A 12,837-nucleotide genomic window follows, 5' to 3' on the forward strand; every position below is an offset into this window, starting at 1 on the left:
GGGAAGGAAGAATTAATTGAGGGTTTTTTTCAAGGTGAGGAAGATATGGATATGTTTTTAGACAGTATGGAAGGAGACAGTACACAGAGACTGAAAATAAGTGAAAAATGAGGTTGATAGAATGAGCAGTCTATTAGAAGAGGTGGAGTAGAATCACTTGAATATGTGGAAAGGTTAGCTTCAGTAAGAACTAAGGACACTTCATGTGCAACAAAGGTGAAGGAAGAGATAATGTCAGAAGGTATCTGAGTGATAAAAGATATGGAAGTGGGAAGAAGAGAGAGAGAGATACTAGCTCATGGACTTTTTTCTCTTTTAAATATGAGACAGGATTTCAGGTGAGAGAGTATGGGGAGAGAACCATAAAAAATTTGAGGAGGGAAAAAGGGGTTTAGAAGAGCTTCTGTTTAGTTCCAGGGATGGAGGCAAGGAGTGAAGCCAAAAAGCTGCTTGTGCTTTCCCAGTTTCCTTTGAAAACCACATGAACTCAAACCTCTGAACAGTCTGATGGAATGAAACTACTCTCCAGCTCAAGATAAGTTAGAAGCACTTCAAGAAAGGTCAATCTTACTGGGGTGAAAGGAGTCAGTCCAGCTCATATGGTGTCTGGAAAAGTCAGTGTGAGAGTCTTAAGCACAGCAGATCAGGAATTGAGACCCTCTGTCCTGGCTCAGTAGCAGAATAGATCAGTTGCCAGTCCAAGAAGCCAGACTATTGCCTGGAGAGAGCAGATAGGGCTACCCCCTGTTATGAGCAAGATACTAAACACAAGGGGCCACTGTATTCAAAGTCACGGCTTAGAAATGCACAAGAAGCACATCAACCCCTATACCCCAGGAGCAGAGCTTAACCATAAAAGTCACAAAATGGGGGGGGAGGAGGAGAGAGAAAAGAACTTCTATAGAGAACAGGAAAGTGAATTGATTGCTGTTATATAGAAATGGTTATATAGTTATATGGTTATATAGAAAGTGACTAGTGCAGGAGTGATGGCAGGAAGAAAATTGAGTTCAAGGGACTGGTGGTCATAGCAAGGTTAAAGTATAGGATTTTGTTAAGAGAAAAGAGAGGAAGAGATAAAAAAAAAACAATAGGTTGTAAGAATTTCTTGAACATGAAGATTGTATATTTGTGGATGATGGCAAGGTCAAGGTTATGACTATCTTTATGTGTCACTGAGGTGGGCGGGAAGAGTAGGCCATGGGAAGGGAGTAGGGGAAACACACTGCAACTGGTAGGTAGCAACCTGTTTCCAACAGATTTAAAGATCTTGAACTTTTGCTCTCCCATGCCATTTCTTTAACTCCATCCATGTGCAATAGTTTCTTTTTTAGAAAGAAGATTGCTCCATGAATTCCCTTCTCTGAATAGAAGAACAGAGCCCTGAAATCTCAAACTGGATCCCTTTTGTAAGGGATCTGCTATACAAGATACACAAGATACAAGATATACAAGATATGAGGCTACTACTATACAAGAAATCTTCTTTCTTTCACTAAAAAGATTTTAGTGAATTCCCTATGCAATTCTTCTTCTATAAGGGGGATTTCTTGAGAGGATCCAGAAATGATGGTTTCTTCATGAGCAATCATCAGCTTGAGAGTTCAGGCATTTGGTTTTTTGTGAAAATATTTTTTTTGAATGAAAATGCTTGTATGGGTTCTTGGGAGTTGGCTTATCACAGTGCCTGGAATAAAGTAAGCATTACATTTATCTATAATACTAGAAGAAGGGATTAAGACTCCACTATAGGGAATGCACAGGATAAGGAATTTACCCTTCTAAGCATTAAAGTAGGTTACATAAAATAGATCTTTTGGTAAAGGTATAAGTGTCTTTTCAGGAGCTCAAAGTACGTTTATTTTCTGGGGAAGTCCAAACTACAATTGACATTATGAGGCAGGGTATGTCAGAGTATTATCCACTTGGAGAATAAAAGTTTCGTTCCCTTCTCAGGTTAGTCCTGAGTGAAAAGGACTTTTGAATTTAATTCTGAATCACTGGAGAGGAAAGAAAATGTTTTTATAGTTTATGGTTTATTGTGAATTTATCTGTATATTTTATGAGCTTACATATGCATCCCTCTCTCCTTCATATCTTTTGTATTTTCTATGAGGTTAAAGAAAGATCTCATATATGATAACTGCAATTATTACCTTGAGTGCTTGTAGGGGATCTGGCATCTCTTATGACAAATAACTCAGGTGAACACCTAGAATCTTGTTTTATGACTTGTTTAATATTAATAATTATCTGATATTGAACAAAAGTTTTCACATTTGCATTTGTCAAATTTGAATAATAAAATTTTAGTATATTCATGATTTATGAAGAGTGAAGCCACCAAAATTAAAAATAAAAAACAAACCCTAAAACTTCACTTTATCTAGTGCTGCAAATCTGAGACAGTAGTAAGTGTTTATTCATTATTGTGCATAAAAATAAGAGCATTAATGTTCATACTTTAAGTCATCCACAATATCTTCTTTGTCATCCTTTCTAGTTTTTCCCCCACTATATATAACTGTTCATCTAAATGGAAATAGAATCTTAGATTGATATAAAACTCAATGATGGAGAACCAGTGACTAGAAATTTTTTTAACCACCCAATTCTAGGCCTGCTGATTTATGGTATTGACATTTGATCCTGATAGTTTAAATAGCTCTAGATAATGAGTATCATCTTCCCTTTAGCTAAGCATTATGATGAACTGAAAAGATTCTGCACTTAGAGGAAAAAAAAGATTCTCTCATCATTTACTGCTATAGATCCACTATTACAAATTTGCAAACTGAATTGTAGCTTTATATGGAAAATAATTCTTTGGTCAGAAAAGAATCAAGTTCTAATATTAAATTCTTGAAATATGGCAAAATTGTGAAATTGATACATATTTGCCTTTAGTCTTTCTCCCCTCCATTTCAATATTTTATTTTTATCTCTTACCATTAGGTAAGAAAGGGCTCTAATAAAACTAATTGAAACTAAAGGGCCACTAATCTAATATTATTTCTTCCAAAGGTATTGATGTTTTAAAAAGGGGAAAGGGAAATGCTTAGCAGAAAGGAATGAATCTGTAATAATGGCATTTCAATCTTTATGGACAAGTCAGTTGGAAAAATATTTTGGATTTGGAGGCCATTCTAGATTCCCTTGAATTACATCACTGGGATGACTGTCTTTCTTGTAGTAAATGTAGTGAAATGATAATGTATTTTTATGTAGGACTCCTTTGTATTATCTCCCCAACTATATACTCACATAAGTTTTTCATGTTTGCTAAATAACCAGAGAAAAACTACTACTTCCAGGAGTCAGAGGAAATACTGTAGTTATTTACACCTGACTCTATAGTTCATGAGTTTCCCATAAACAGTCAGACAATAGCTCCAATTAATGTGAAGTAAAGGAATTTATTTAAATGACTTAGTAAAAATAGTAGTTACAAAACATCTTATAATGCTCAGAATTTAGATTAGGGTTATTAATTCACATTTGTCTCTAAATTAGTTATTTTAACATATCAACCAATGATTAACAATTAGTAGTGTTCAGCGGTGTTAATAGTTCCATTTTTTTAAATTAAAAAAGCATAATTGTATTATATTCCTCTGGATTCATCTATGTCCCTCCCTTTTGAAGCCTCATTGTTCTGACTAGAAAGCCAAAGTCTTGGCACTAGTATCTATCTAATGGCAGCTTATTCACATTTCTGGGCAAAGAAACTACAACTATTTTATTTTTATTAATATTGTAAACTCAAATGCATAAAATGTTGTCAAGTATTATGGGAACACTCAGTTCTTTAAGGTTAAGATAATTCTCAAATGTAAGGGTAAAACAATCTTGGGCAGCTAGTGGAGAGAATACCAAGCCTAAAGTCAGAAAGATTCATCTTCTTAAGTTCAAACATGGCCTCAGATACTTATATAGTTGTGTAATCTTGGGCAAGTAACTTAGCTTTGTTTGCCACAGTTCCTCATGTGTAAAATGAACTAGAGGAGGACATGGCAAACCACTCAAACATCTTTGATAAGGAAAACCCAAATGGGGTCCTGAAGCACCAGATATGACTGAAAATGCTTGAACAATGAAACAACAAAAATAATCTTAAGTACAATATAACTAAATAATAAAATTTGTAAGAGTGGAGGCTGTGTCATATTGAAATTTTGTAGCTCTCTTACTCCTTAGTTCCATGCAACAACATGAACTTAACACATATTAATTAAATTAAATCAAATTAAACCTATGTCAGCTACAATGTAACATTCATTGAGTCAAACTTTGTGAAAGATGGTTCCTTTACATAACAAGCTTTTAAGTACGTAAATGTTGTTAAATAGCCATTCTTACCAGGTTTAGTTAGTAATAATGTTTCATATTCAGTAAATAATTCCTTTGTTTGTCTTAGTATTTTTATAGAAGAAAAGAACATTATTTTTCTTATTATTGCCTCCAAGTTTCCTTGTTAAGAAGTTAATGTCAGCTTTGTCAATTCCTATATATTTTTTCCATAAAATTAATTTATAAAAAGTAGTCTTGATTGTAGTAAGAGAATATAAGGAAGGAATGCTTTGCATTGGCATATGTGAAATAAAATGACCCTTAACTAGGTGATTTTAATTATGGGGGGGCATTAAAATCCATTTGCCAAGCTGATAGAAGATATTGAAGTATTATAAGACCACTTCACCTTCAATAAGCAAGAAATGCACCAGATTTATCAAAAATTGGAAAAAGAAAAACTGTTTTATTTTTTACAAAAATTTTTAAAATAATGTTCTTAGACACCTGACTATGTTTTCAGAGTATTTTTGATACTGATTTTTAAATTACAGAACAGAGTAAAATCATTTAAAATATACATATATATATATATATATGTCTCTTTCTCTTTCTCTCTCTCCATATATATATATATATATATATGGATATATATATATATATATATATATATATATATATATATTGTTCTCTCTCTCTCTCTCTCTCTCTATATATATATATATATATATATCACTCTCTCTCTCTCTGTGTACACACAGAGAGAGAGAGAGAGAGAGGGGAGAGGGAGAAACTGAGGGAAAGATAGAACTCATTCAACCCTATGAGTAGAGAGGATGAACAGTTGTGGTAGTGGGGCAGTCCTACTACTGCAGAGTCAATCTTTTGTGTGCTTTGTATTGGCTGAGAACCAAATTGAAGCTATCATTCAACAAATTTCCTCATGGCAGAGAACTAAAAAGATACCCTATTCAGTGGTTCTCAAAGTATGGTCAAGAGAATCCTGGGGATCTCTGAAACCCTTTTATAGGGTCTACAAATTAAAAAATACTTTTTATTTCCAATATGGTAGATGTCTATAAATATAATCCAGGTAAACAAAAACTCTTTGGCGAGATCCTCAATAATTTTTAATAGGATAAAGATATCAAAAACAAAAGTTTGAGAACCACTGCTTAATTCAAGGAACATTTTGTAGTCACCAACCCATAGTTATCTGTGTAGTGAAAAATTAAAGTTGGGAACCAATGGAAAAACTAAACAGTGCTGACGCCTGACAAAATGATGACCATTAATAAGGGAAGGGAGAAACCATAAAAAAATTGATAGAATGACACTCCAAAAAGGGAAAAAGAATAACAGGGATAATCATAAAGAATAAAAAAAATTGATTAAGAGCATCAAAGAAGTGAAAAATATGGGGAGGGGAAGCAAGGCAACAATTTATATAAATACTCTGAAAATAATGGAATGATAGTGAGAGATTGTGGAAAGGTTCAGAAGAGAAATAGAAAAATTAATGTAAACTGGAACTCTCAAAACAGAGAGTAGGCAATTGAGAAAATATGATAGAGACCCTTATCATGATAATTGGGGCTATGAAAAAGAGTAGTATTCATAGAACTAAAAAATTCAGATGTTTTGGAAAAGTTGGTGAAGATACGGTCAAAGAATACCAATATTGGGAGAATGTATCTATGTCAAACAATCAAAATGACTATTTTGAAGATGAGGTATGAAACAATAATTTGGTTATCATAGACCTCTCAAGGGGAAAAACAAGAAAGTGAAAATTCCTATCACTGTAGGAAATAATGCCCTCAAATGCCCACATGCAGTGAAAATAAAGTTCAGGTTACTGGTTGAGAAAATTCACAAGTTGCCATCAGGGAGAAATAAAAAAAAAAAATTAACTTTAGGATTTCAGTGTTCAATCATAAATATTTCAAGCAACTAAGAAAAAAAGACTTTTACTTATCAAGAGAAATTAAATTTGAAGAACCTAGATTACTTGTTTATAAGAAAAAGAGAGAATTGGAATACCATATTACAGAAAGCAAAAGAGATTAGAATTTATCCTAAAGTAACATTCTTTAAAGAAGGACTCTTTCCTGATAAAATCAATAGATTTTCAAGAACAAAGGAACAATTTAAGTTTTTTTCCTCTAAAAGACACCAGAATTTAGAGGCTATCTACAATGTAATCACTTCATATAGGATAAATACAAGGTAGATAATTAAGCATGGTTAATAAAAGAAATTCAAACAATACAATCATATCTCTCATGATACAGGGAAAGACACTGAGGATCAAAGAAAGATTGTTTAGTGACTAGAGGGTCTAAAGGTCTTAAATTTTAAGAAAACTTTAAGAGATAGACAAGTGAGGAGAAGGAAGAAGAAAAAATAAATTAACATTCTATTGATTTTAATTCATGTTATTTCATAAAAAATAATTTGAAGAGGGAGTAAGACTTAGGGAGGTAATGCGAGTTGCTCAAATATAAAGAATAAGAGGGCAGGAAGCCTCTTTTGGGTGAACATCAAATTGTATGCATATGAAGAACTGTAAGGCAGATTTGTTCCAATAATATATACTGTTGTTGGGATGCAAAATGATGAACGTAAGATCATAATGAAGGAGTGGTTCCTATAATTTGAGAAATAAAATGTCTGCCATCATGTCTTAATGGAACCTTCATAAATTTATCTCAGAGAATAAGATCTATTAGAAAAAAGTCCCTTCAAAATGGAATTAGCAAGATCAGGGATTAGATAAAAAGGTAAATGGGACAAAAAAAGAAAGTCTAAATTTTTCTCCTTTATAAACTTTACTTTGTATTAGCTACAAAGAGAGAATTTAAAAAAAAAAGTCTGTGAGTTTATGACATGAAGAGCAAACTAGTTTTCAAAACAGACAAAAAGGGAGAAAAAATTAGTACAAGTGCACAGACACTTCATGGGAAAAGAGAATCACAAATGAAAGCTGTTTAAAATCAGAGGATGAATGTTAAAAGGCAAAACAAGAAGGGGATGGGATATTTTGAGCCATATTTTTTATCTAAGGTAGGAAAGAGAAGAGTATGAAGGAAAAAGGAATAAAAAATAGCTATTAATAATTTAGGTAATATTTATTCTATAGACCAACATTTGTTTAAATAGAGGACCTACAGATCACATCCATTATCATATGTGTGTATATATGTTTATATACTTTCTTCCTCCTATTCAGTCTTGCACCTAAATTACCATCCATAGGTAGTATCTCTTAAAGATTTCATATACACATACAATTTTTGGCAATCTATACACTATTAATCATTCCCTTGGTTTTTCCTTGACATATAATTAGGTCAAACTCTTTTTGCATAGTTATAAATTTCATCCATGCTGTTCTCAAATCTTGTGGAACTTTGTGCAAACAGCACAATACTTTCCATATATAGAAACATTTGGAAGATTTCTTCATCTTCATGGCATCCCTCTTCCCCTAGGAATCTATTCTTCAGCTTCTCCATAGTAATCCTGAACACCTTTGGCAAGCAAATGTCTTATATCTCGCCCAATATTTGTGATTAGAAAAATATCAAATAAAATCATCTCATAACTTTAAAGAGTTTTATTTGATTTGGATATGTATAAATCAAATGTTTTAAATATATTCAACAGATATCAAATGCAACGAGATTCTATTCTCTACATATTTCAGTCATTTGATGATACAAATGTGGTATTCTGTGGAAGGTTGCTTGTGAAGGACTAATCTAATACCTTCCACAAAGATTTTTTTTTGATGCATATATAGCTTATTCTTATAAAAAGGTTATCAGTTGATAGAAATTGGCAATATTCTTATTCCTTTTTTGAGCATTCATAAGCCAGAGATATTTTCTAAGTATTGATATCTTCTTCAGCTATTTTGAGGATCTAAATTTCAAAGTCATTGTAATTGTTGTTGACTCTTGTATGGACCTCTTCTGAGTAGATCTAGTCCAACTGTTTTTCCTAGTTTGTTTTCCTCAATGCCTTTTATACCACTACTAAAAGTTCACCAAGGACTGACATAAGTGTCCAACTCTGATTTCTTCACTGTCTTTGAGATTGTTATAACAATATTTTCACATTTTTTCCATCTTTTGTGTGTTAGTCATTCTTTCAATTTCGTCAATAAACTCTTTGGGTGACTGTTTTTTTTTTTTTTTTTTACAAATGAACTTTATCTGGTTTTAGTCTTTATTGCTTCTATTTTATGAGACAATATTGTTCAATATTGTTCATAAATCTTCTGGAATTCTTTTTCAAATTTATCTTCTATAATGATATTGCCCTTTGCTGCCATGTTGATCTGCTTGCTCAGTAAGTCAAATATTTGTTAAATCAGTTTTAAGTCTCCTTTGGCAGTCTCATTAAAGTAAGTGATGTTCCTTAGATAAAATTCTGAATGAAATTATTGCAATTCATGCTGATGTTCTTTTGTCTATTTAAATTTATATCCCCCTCACTTTACACCACCAAAGATTACATAGATCAGATAGGAATTTTAATCACATGTTCTTATCCTTTTCATTCTCTTTTCTTTTGAACTAATTTAGATATTTATTCTTACAAATTGGTGATCAATTGTAAAGCAATCAATTGATTGCTGATTCATTAATGATGTCCACATAAGTGTTGAGTAATTTTGTATATTAAAATGTAATCAATTTCATTTATGGTGATGCTGTTCAAACACATATATATTATACTTAATGTACATACCTATACATAATATATGTAAAATGTATATGTAAAAAATAGAAATATTAAACAACCATCATAGATCATAATAAAATAATAATCAGTAAAGAGAATTCAAACAAAAATATACAAGTTTAAATGGAAATGAAATAATGACATCCTGACTGATCAATGAATAGGTCAAAGGACATATACTCTGATAATAACTGTGTAAAAGAGATCAATGTGGCAACACACCAGATTTGTAAGAATGTTGCTTACACAATCTTCTGCAAAAAGTTATATCTTTCAGAATATAAATTAAATTAAAAAAATACTTAAGCAATTATATAATTGAAAAAGAATCTCAAAAAGCAACAATCTAAGAACCCTATAAATATAAAATATACCATAAAATTTATTTTAAAAAACAGATAATGCTGAAAGCAGAAAATCTCAACATAAATGATAAATGAAACCAAGAGACATAATTTTTAAAAGTATAACAAAATCAATAAGTCATTAACTAAGTTGATTTGAAAAGAGAAAGGAATTTTTTTTTAAGTGAGCACTGTGAATTCATAATAAACAGAGGGAAAGAAAACACAATTATATGTTGGCAAAACTGAAAACCTGAAGAAAAAAAAAGGATTATTCACAAAACCCCCAAACATCTGCAGATTTTAACTCACTTTAGTTCTTAAAAAATCCTTTGCAAAGAAAAAGAAGGCACTTATTCAAGCTTTTTTTTTTTTTTTTTTTTTTTTTTTTTGATACCCAAATAATATTCTGCTATCCAAATTTGGGATAAGAAAAAATCAGAGAAAGAGTACCTTAGACCAATCTCACTAAAGAAAATTAATGCAAAAAATCCAGACTTGGCAAGAAGAATATTGCTAAAACTTCAATTTATTCATTATGACTAAGTTGAACCTATGTTAGGGAGTCATGCATGGTTTACACTTAGGAAAGTGTACTACAAAAAATGTAGTAAAGCCACATGATTATAACAATAGACTTGAATGATCCTTAGACAAATTATATTGCTAATTTAAAATAATCTCTTCTTAAAGAGGTTCCTAAAGAGGATGTGGAAGGATCCTTGTTAATAGCATCAAAAGCATATATATATATACATATATATGTATGTATATATAGGATGTGGAAGGATCCTTGTTAATAGCATCAAAAGCACATATATATATATATATATGTATGCATATATATACATATATATACATATATATATATAATATTTTAAACTAAAAATATTTGCAATGATAAAACATTGGAAGCTTTCTTAATCAGTACAGAAATAAAAGAATGTCCCTTTCTCCTTTATTCTATTTTATACAGTTCTTGAAATTCTATGACAATATGATTGGAAAACAAAACATACATGTACACATCTACAAAGAGGAACCAAAATCATCCTTATTTGCAAGTGAAATGAAGGCTTACTTAGATAACCCTAGTGAGACTTCTGGGTAATATGATCAATAAAATGGAATGCTTTTCATTTTCTCCTCAGTATTTCTAAAACTTCTTGGAAAAAGTCATGCAAAACTGATAAAGTAATTTTGCTTTTATCCATGGTCTAGAACATTAAGAACACTAGCAAGGTAACAATCAAATGAATCAATTATTATCAGAGCTATGTGTGAATAAAGGATTTAGAAGTTATAATCAATGTCAGCAAACTTTATCGGATCCTTGTGCTTCTTGAAGTCAGAGATAACCTCTTTGCCTCTTTAATATCCCTAGCAATTAGCAAAGTGACAGGCCCATAGTAAGTGCTTAAAACAGATTTATTTTTCTGGAGAGCAAAGAGCTCAAGATGCAACTCAAGGTGACCTACTTTGAAAACCTAAGTGCTTAGAAAACACCTATTGATTGACACTTTTTTTCTCTGTATTATAAAAGTGTAGAGCCTCACAGAGATCATTGCTTTCTATCTCTCTAATCCAATTATGCATTATTTCCTGCCATGGTTGTAGCACCTGGGCAACCTCCTCTCATCTCACATGTGGGGTCTCTAGAATAATTACTCCAGGTTCAATACACTCTTTCATTCACTCAAAACCCTTATCCACAAGTCTCCACCAGTATGTCTATTTCTCTAATCAACTAAAGGGCATTAGTAGCTCAAAGAAAAGGTACTTAAAATAGCATATTAAGAAAAATTATAATAGAGAACATGAATCCAAGGCATATCTTATAAATATATATACTTTCCCATTACCAGCTATGGTTGTTCTAGATGTAATTGGGATTAAAAATTGATGCGTGAAGAATTTCTGTTCAGTAACCTGACCAGTGCATTTATGTAAGTCATTAATGCAATTAGATAAAATAAGGACAAACTTTAATTTTTCTTACTTTAGAAAAAAGGGGATTGACAGATGATAATAAAAATACCTTACCTTGTATATTTATGTTAGATCTCCCAACCAAACCACACACAAATGAAGATAGGAACAATATCTAGTCTCTGCAATATCTTCCCCAGAATTTAGGACAATACTCTGCATACAATAGATGATTACTAAATGTTTATTGAGTGGATTTTGTTTGGTATTCAATAATTCTAAATACAGATTTTTTTCCCCCGGGGCCTTTGTCATCAGGCCTACAGGAAACTCCACTGCTTTGCATATTCAAAGTTTGGGTTGGTCTTTTGTTTCCTCCTTATCTTAGCATCTTCCTTTTTCTTTAGGATCCATAGTTCTCATTTATTTTGTTTCCCTCTGTTTTTCAATCAATAATTTAAGTGCTTTTTCTATGTCAAGCTGGTGCAAGGGGGCAAGGATATAAATACAAAAATGGTTTCTGCCCTTACAAAGCTTAAATTCCATTACTTCCCTTCTCTTTCATCTTCAAGATTTCAGTTTCTCAGGATCCTTTTTATCTGCCTCCCAACATGTTAAATTTATTCACCCCTTTTCCCCTCAAACCCAGTTATACCTTTTCCCTGTTTCCCATTACTTCAGTGCTAAAACTTTCTACTTCTTCATCATCCACTCACTCTGAAACATTCATTTGATTACCAAACTCATCACTACTGAAAATACTCTCTCCAAGATCACTACTTACCTGTTCATTTTAAAATCCAATAGCATTTTGACAGCCATAATCTTTGATTTCTTTATACTATTTAACACTGTTTTTTCATCTTTCCCTTAATATTCACTTATCTCTTGATTTAGCACAGTGCCTGATTTGGCACATAGTAGGTACTTAATATTTATTAACTTATTGACTAATATAATGACTCCATTATGTCTAGCAATATGTAATAGCCATTTTAAACTTGCATTTGAACCAGTTACTTATGATTTGAGAGGAAAATAAGCTACTTAGAGATTTCCATCTGTAATCTAAGTTGGTGGTAATCATTCAGATTTCTACTTCACAGTGGGAAGCAGTTACATTTCAAATGCTACTATATATAAACAGTGAAGAGGAGGCCTAATTCTAAAATGGTTTTATCTAACTAGCTTATAAAATTAACAAGATCAAGAATTTCATGTTGTTTATCTGTCATCAAGTCTAAAGGGCCAAAATAACTTTACATGGTCTATAGTCCATTCCTGTAGAGACATTCCTGTAGAGAATGATGCTTATAGCCCCTTTAGGAACTCTCAACTTCAAGAAAATTGAAGGGAAACTTCAAGGTGTATTTGAAGCTCACAGATGTGAGCTTGGACTGGCAGCATGTAGTGTGTGACAAATTGAAATACTGCTTATTCATCCCAACTCCAGATGTTTCCCTGATTTCTAACATCTGATTCTTAAACTTCAGGTCTTGTCTCTTGCTAGCTGTCCTACATT

Source organism: Antechinus flavipes, chromosome 1 (assembly GCF_016432865.1).
Source record: "Antechinus flavipes isolate AdamAnt ecotype Samford, QLD, Australia chromosome 1, AdamAnt_v2, whole genome shotgun sequence".
Classification (NCBI taxonomy): Eukaryota; Metazoa; Chordata; class Mammalia; order Dasyuromorphia; family Dasyuridae; genus Antechinus; species Antechinus flavipes.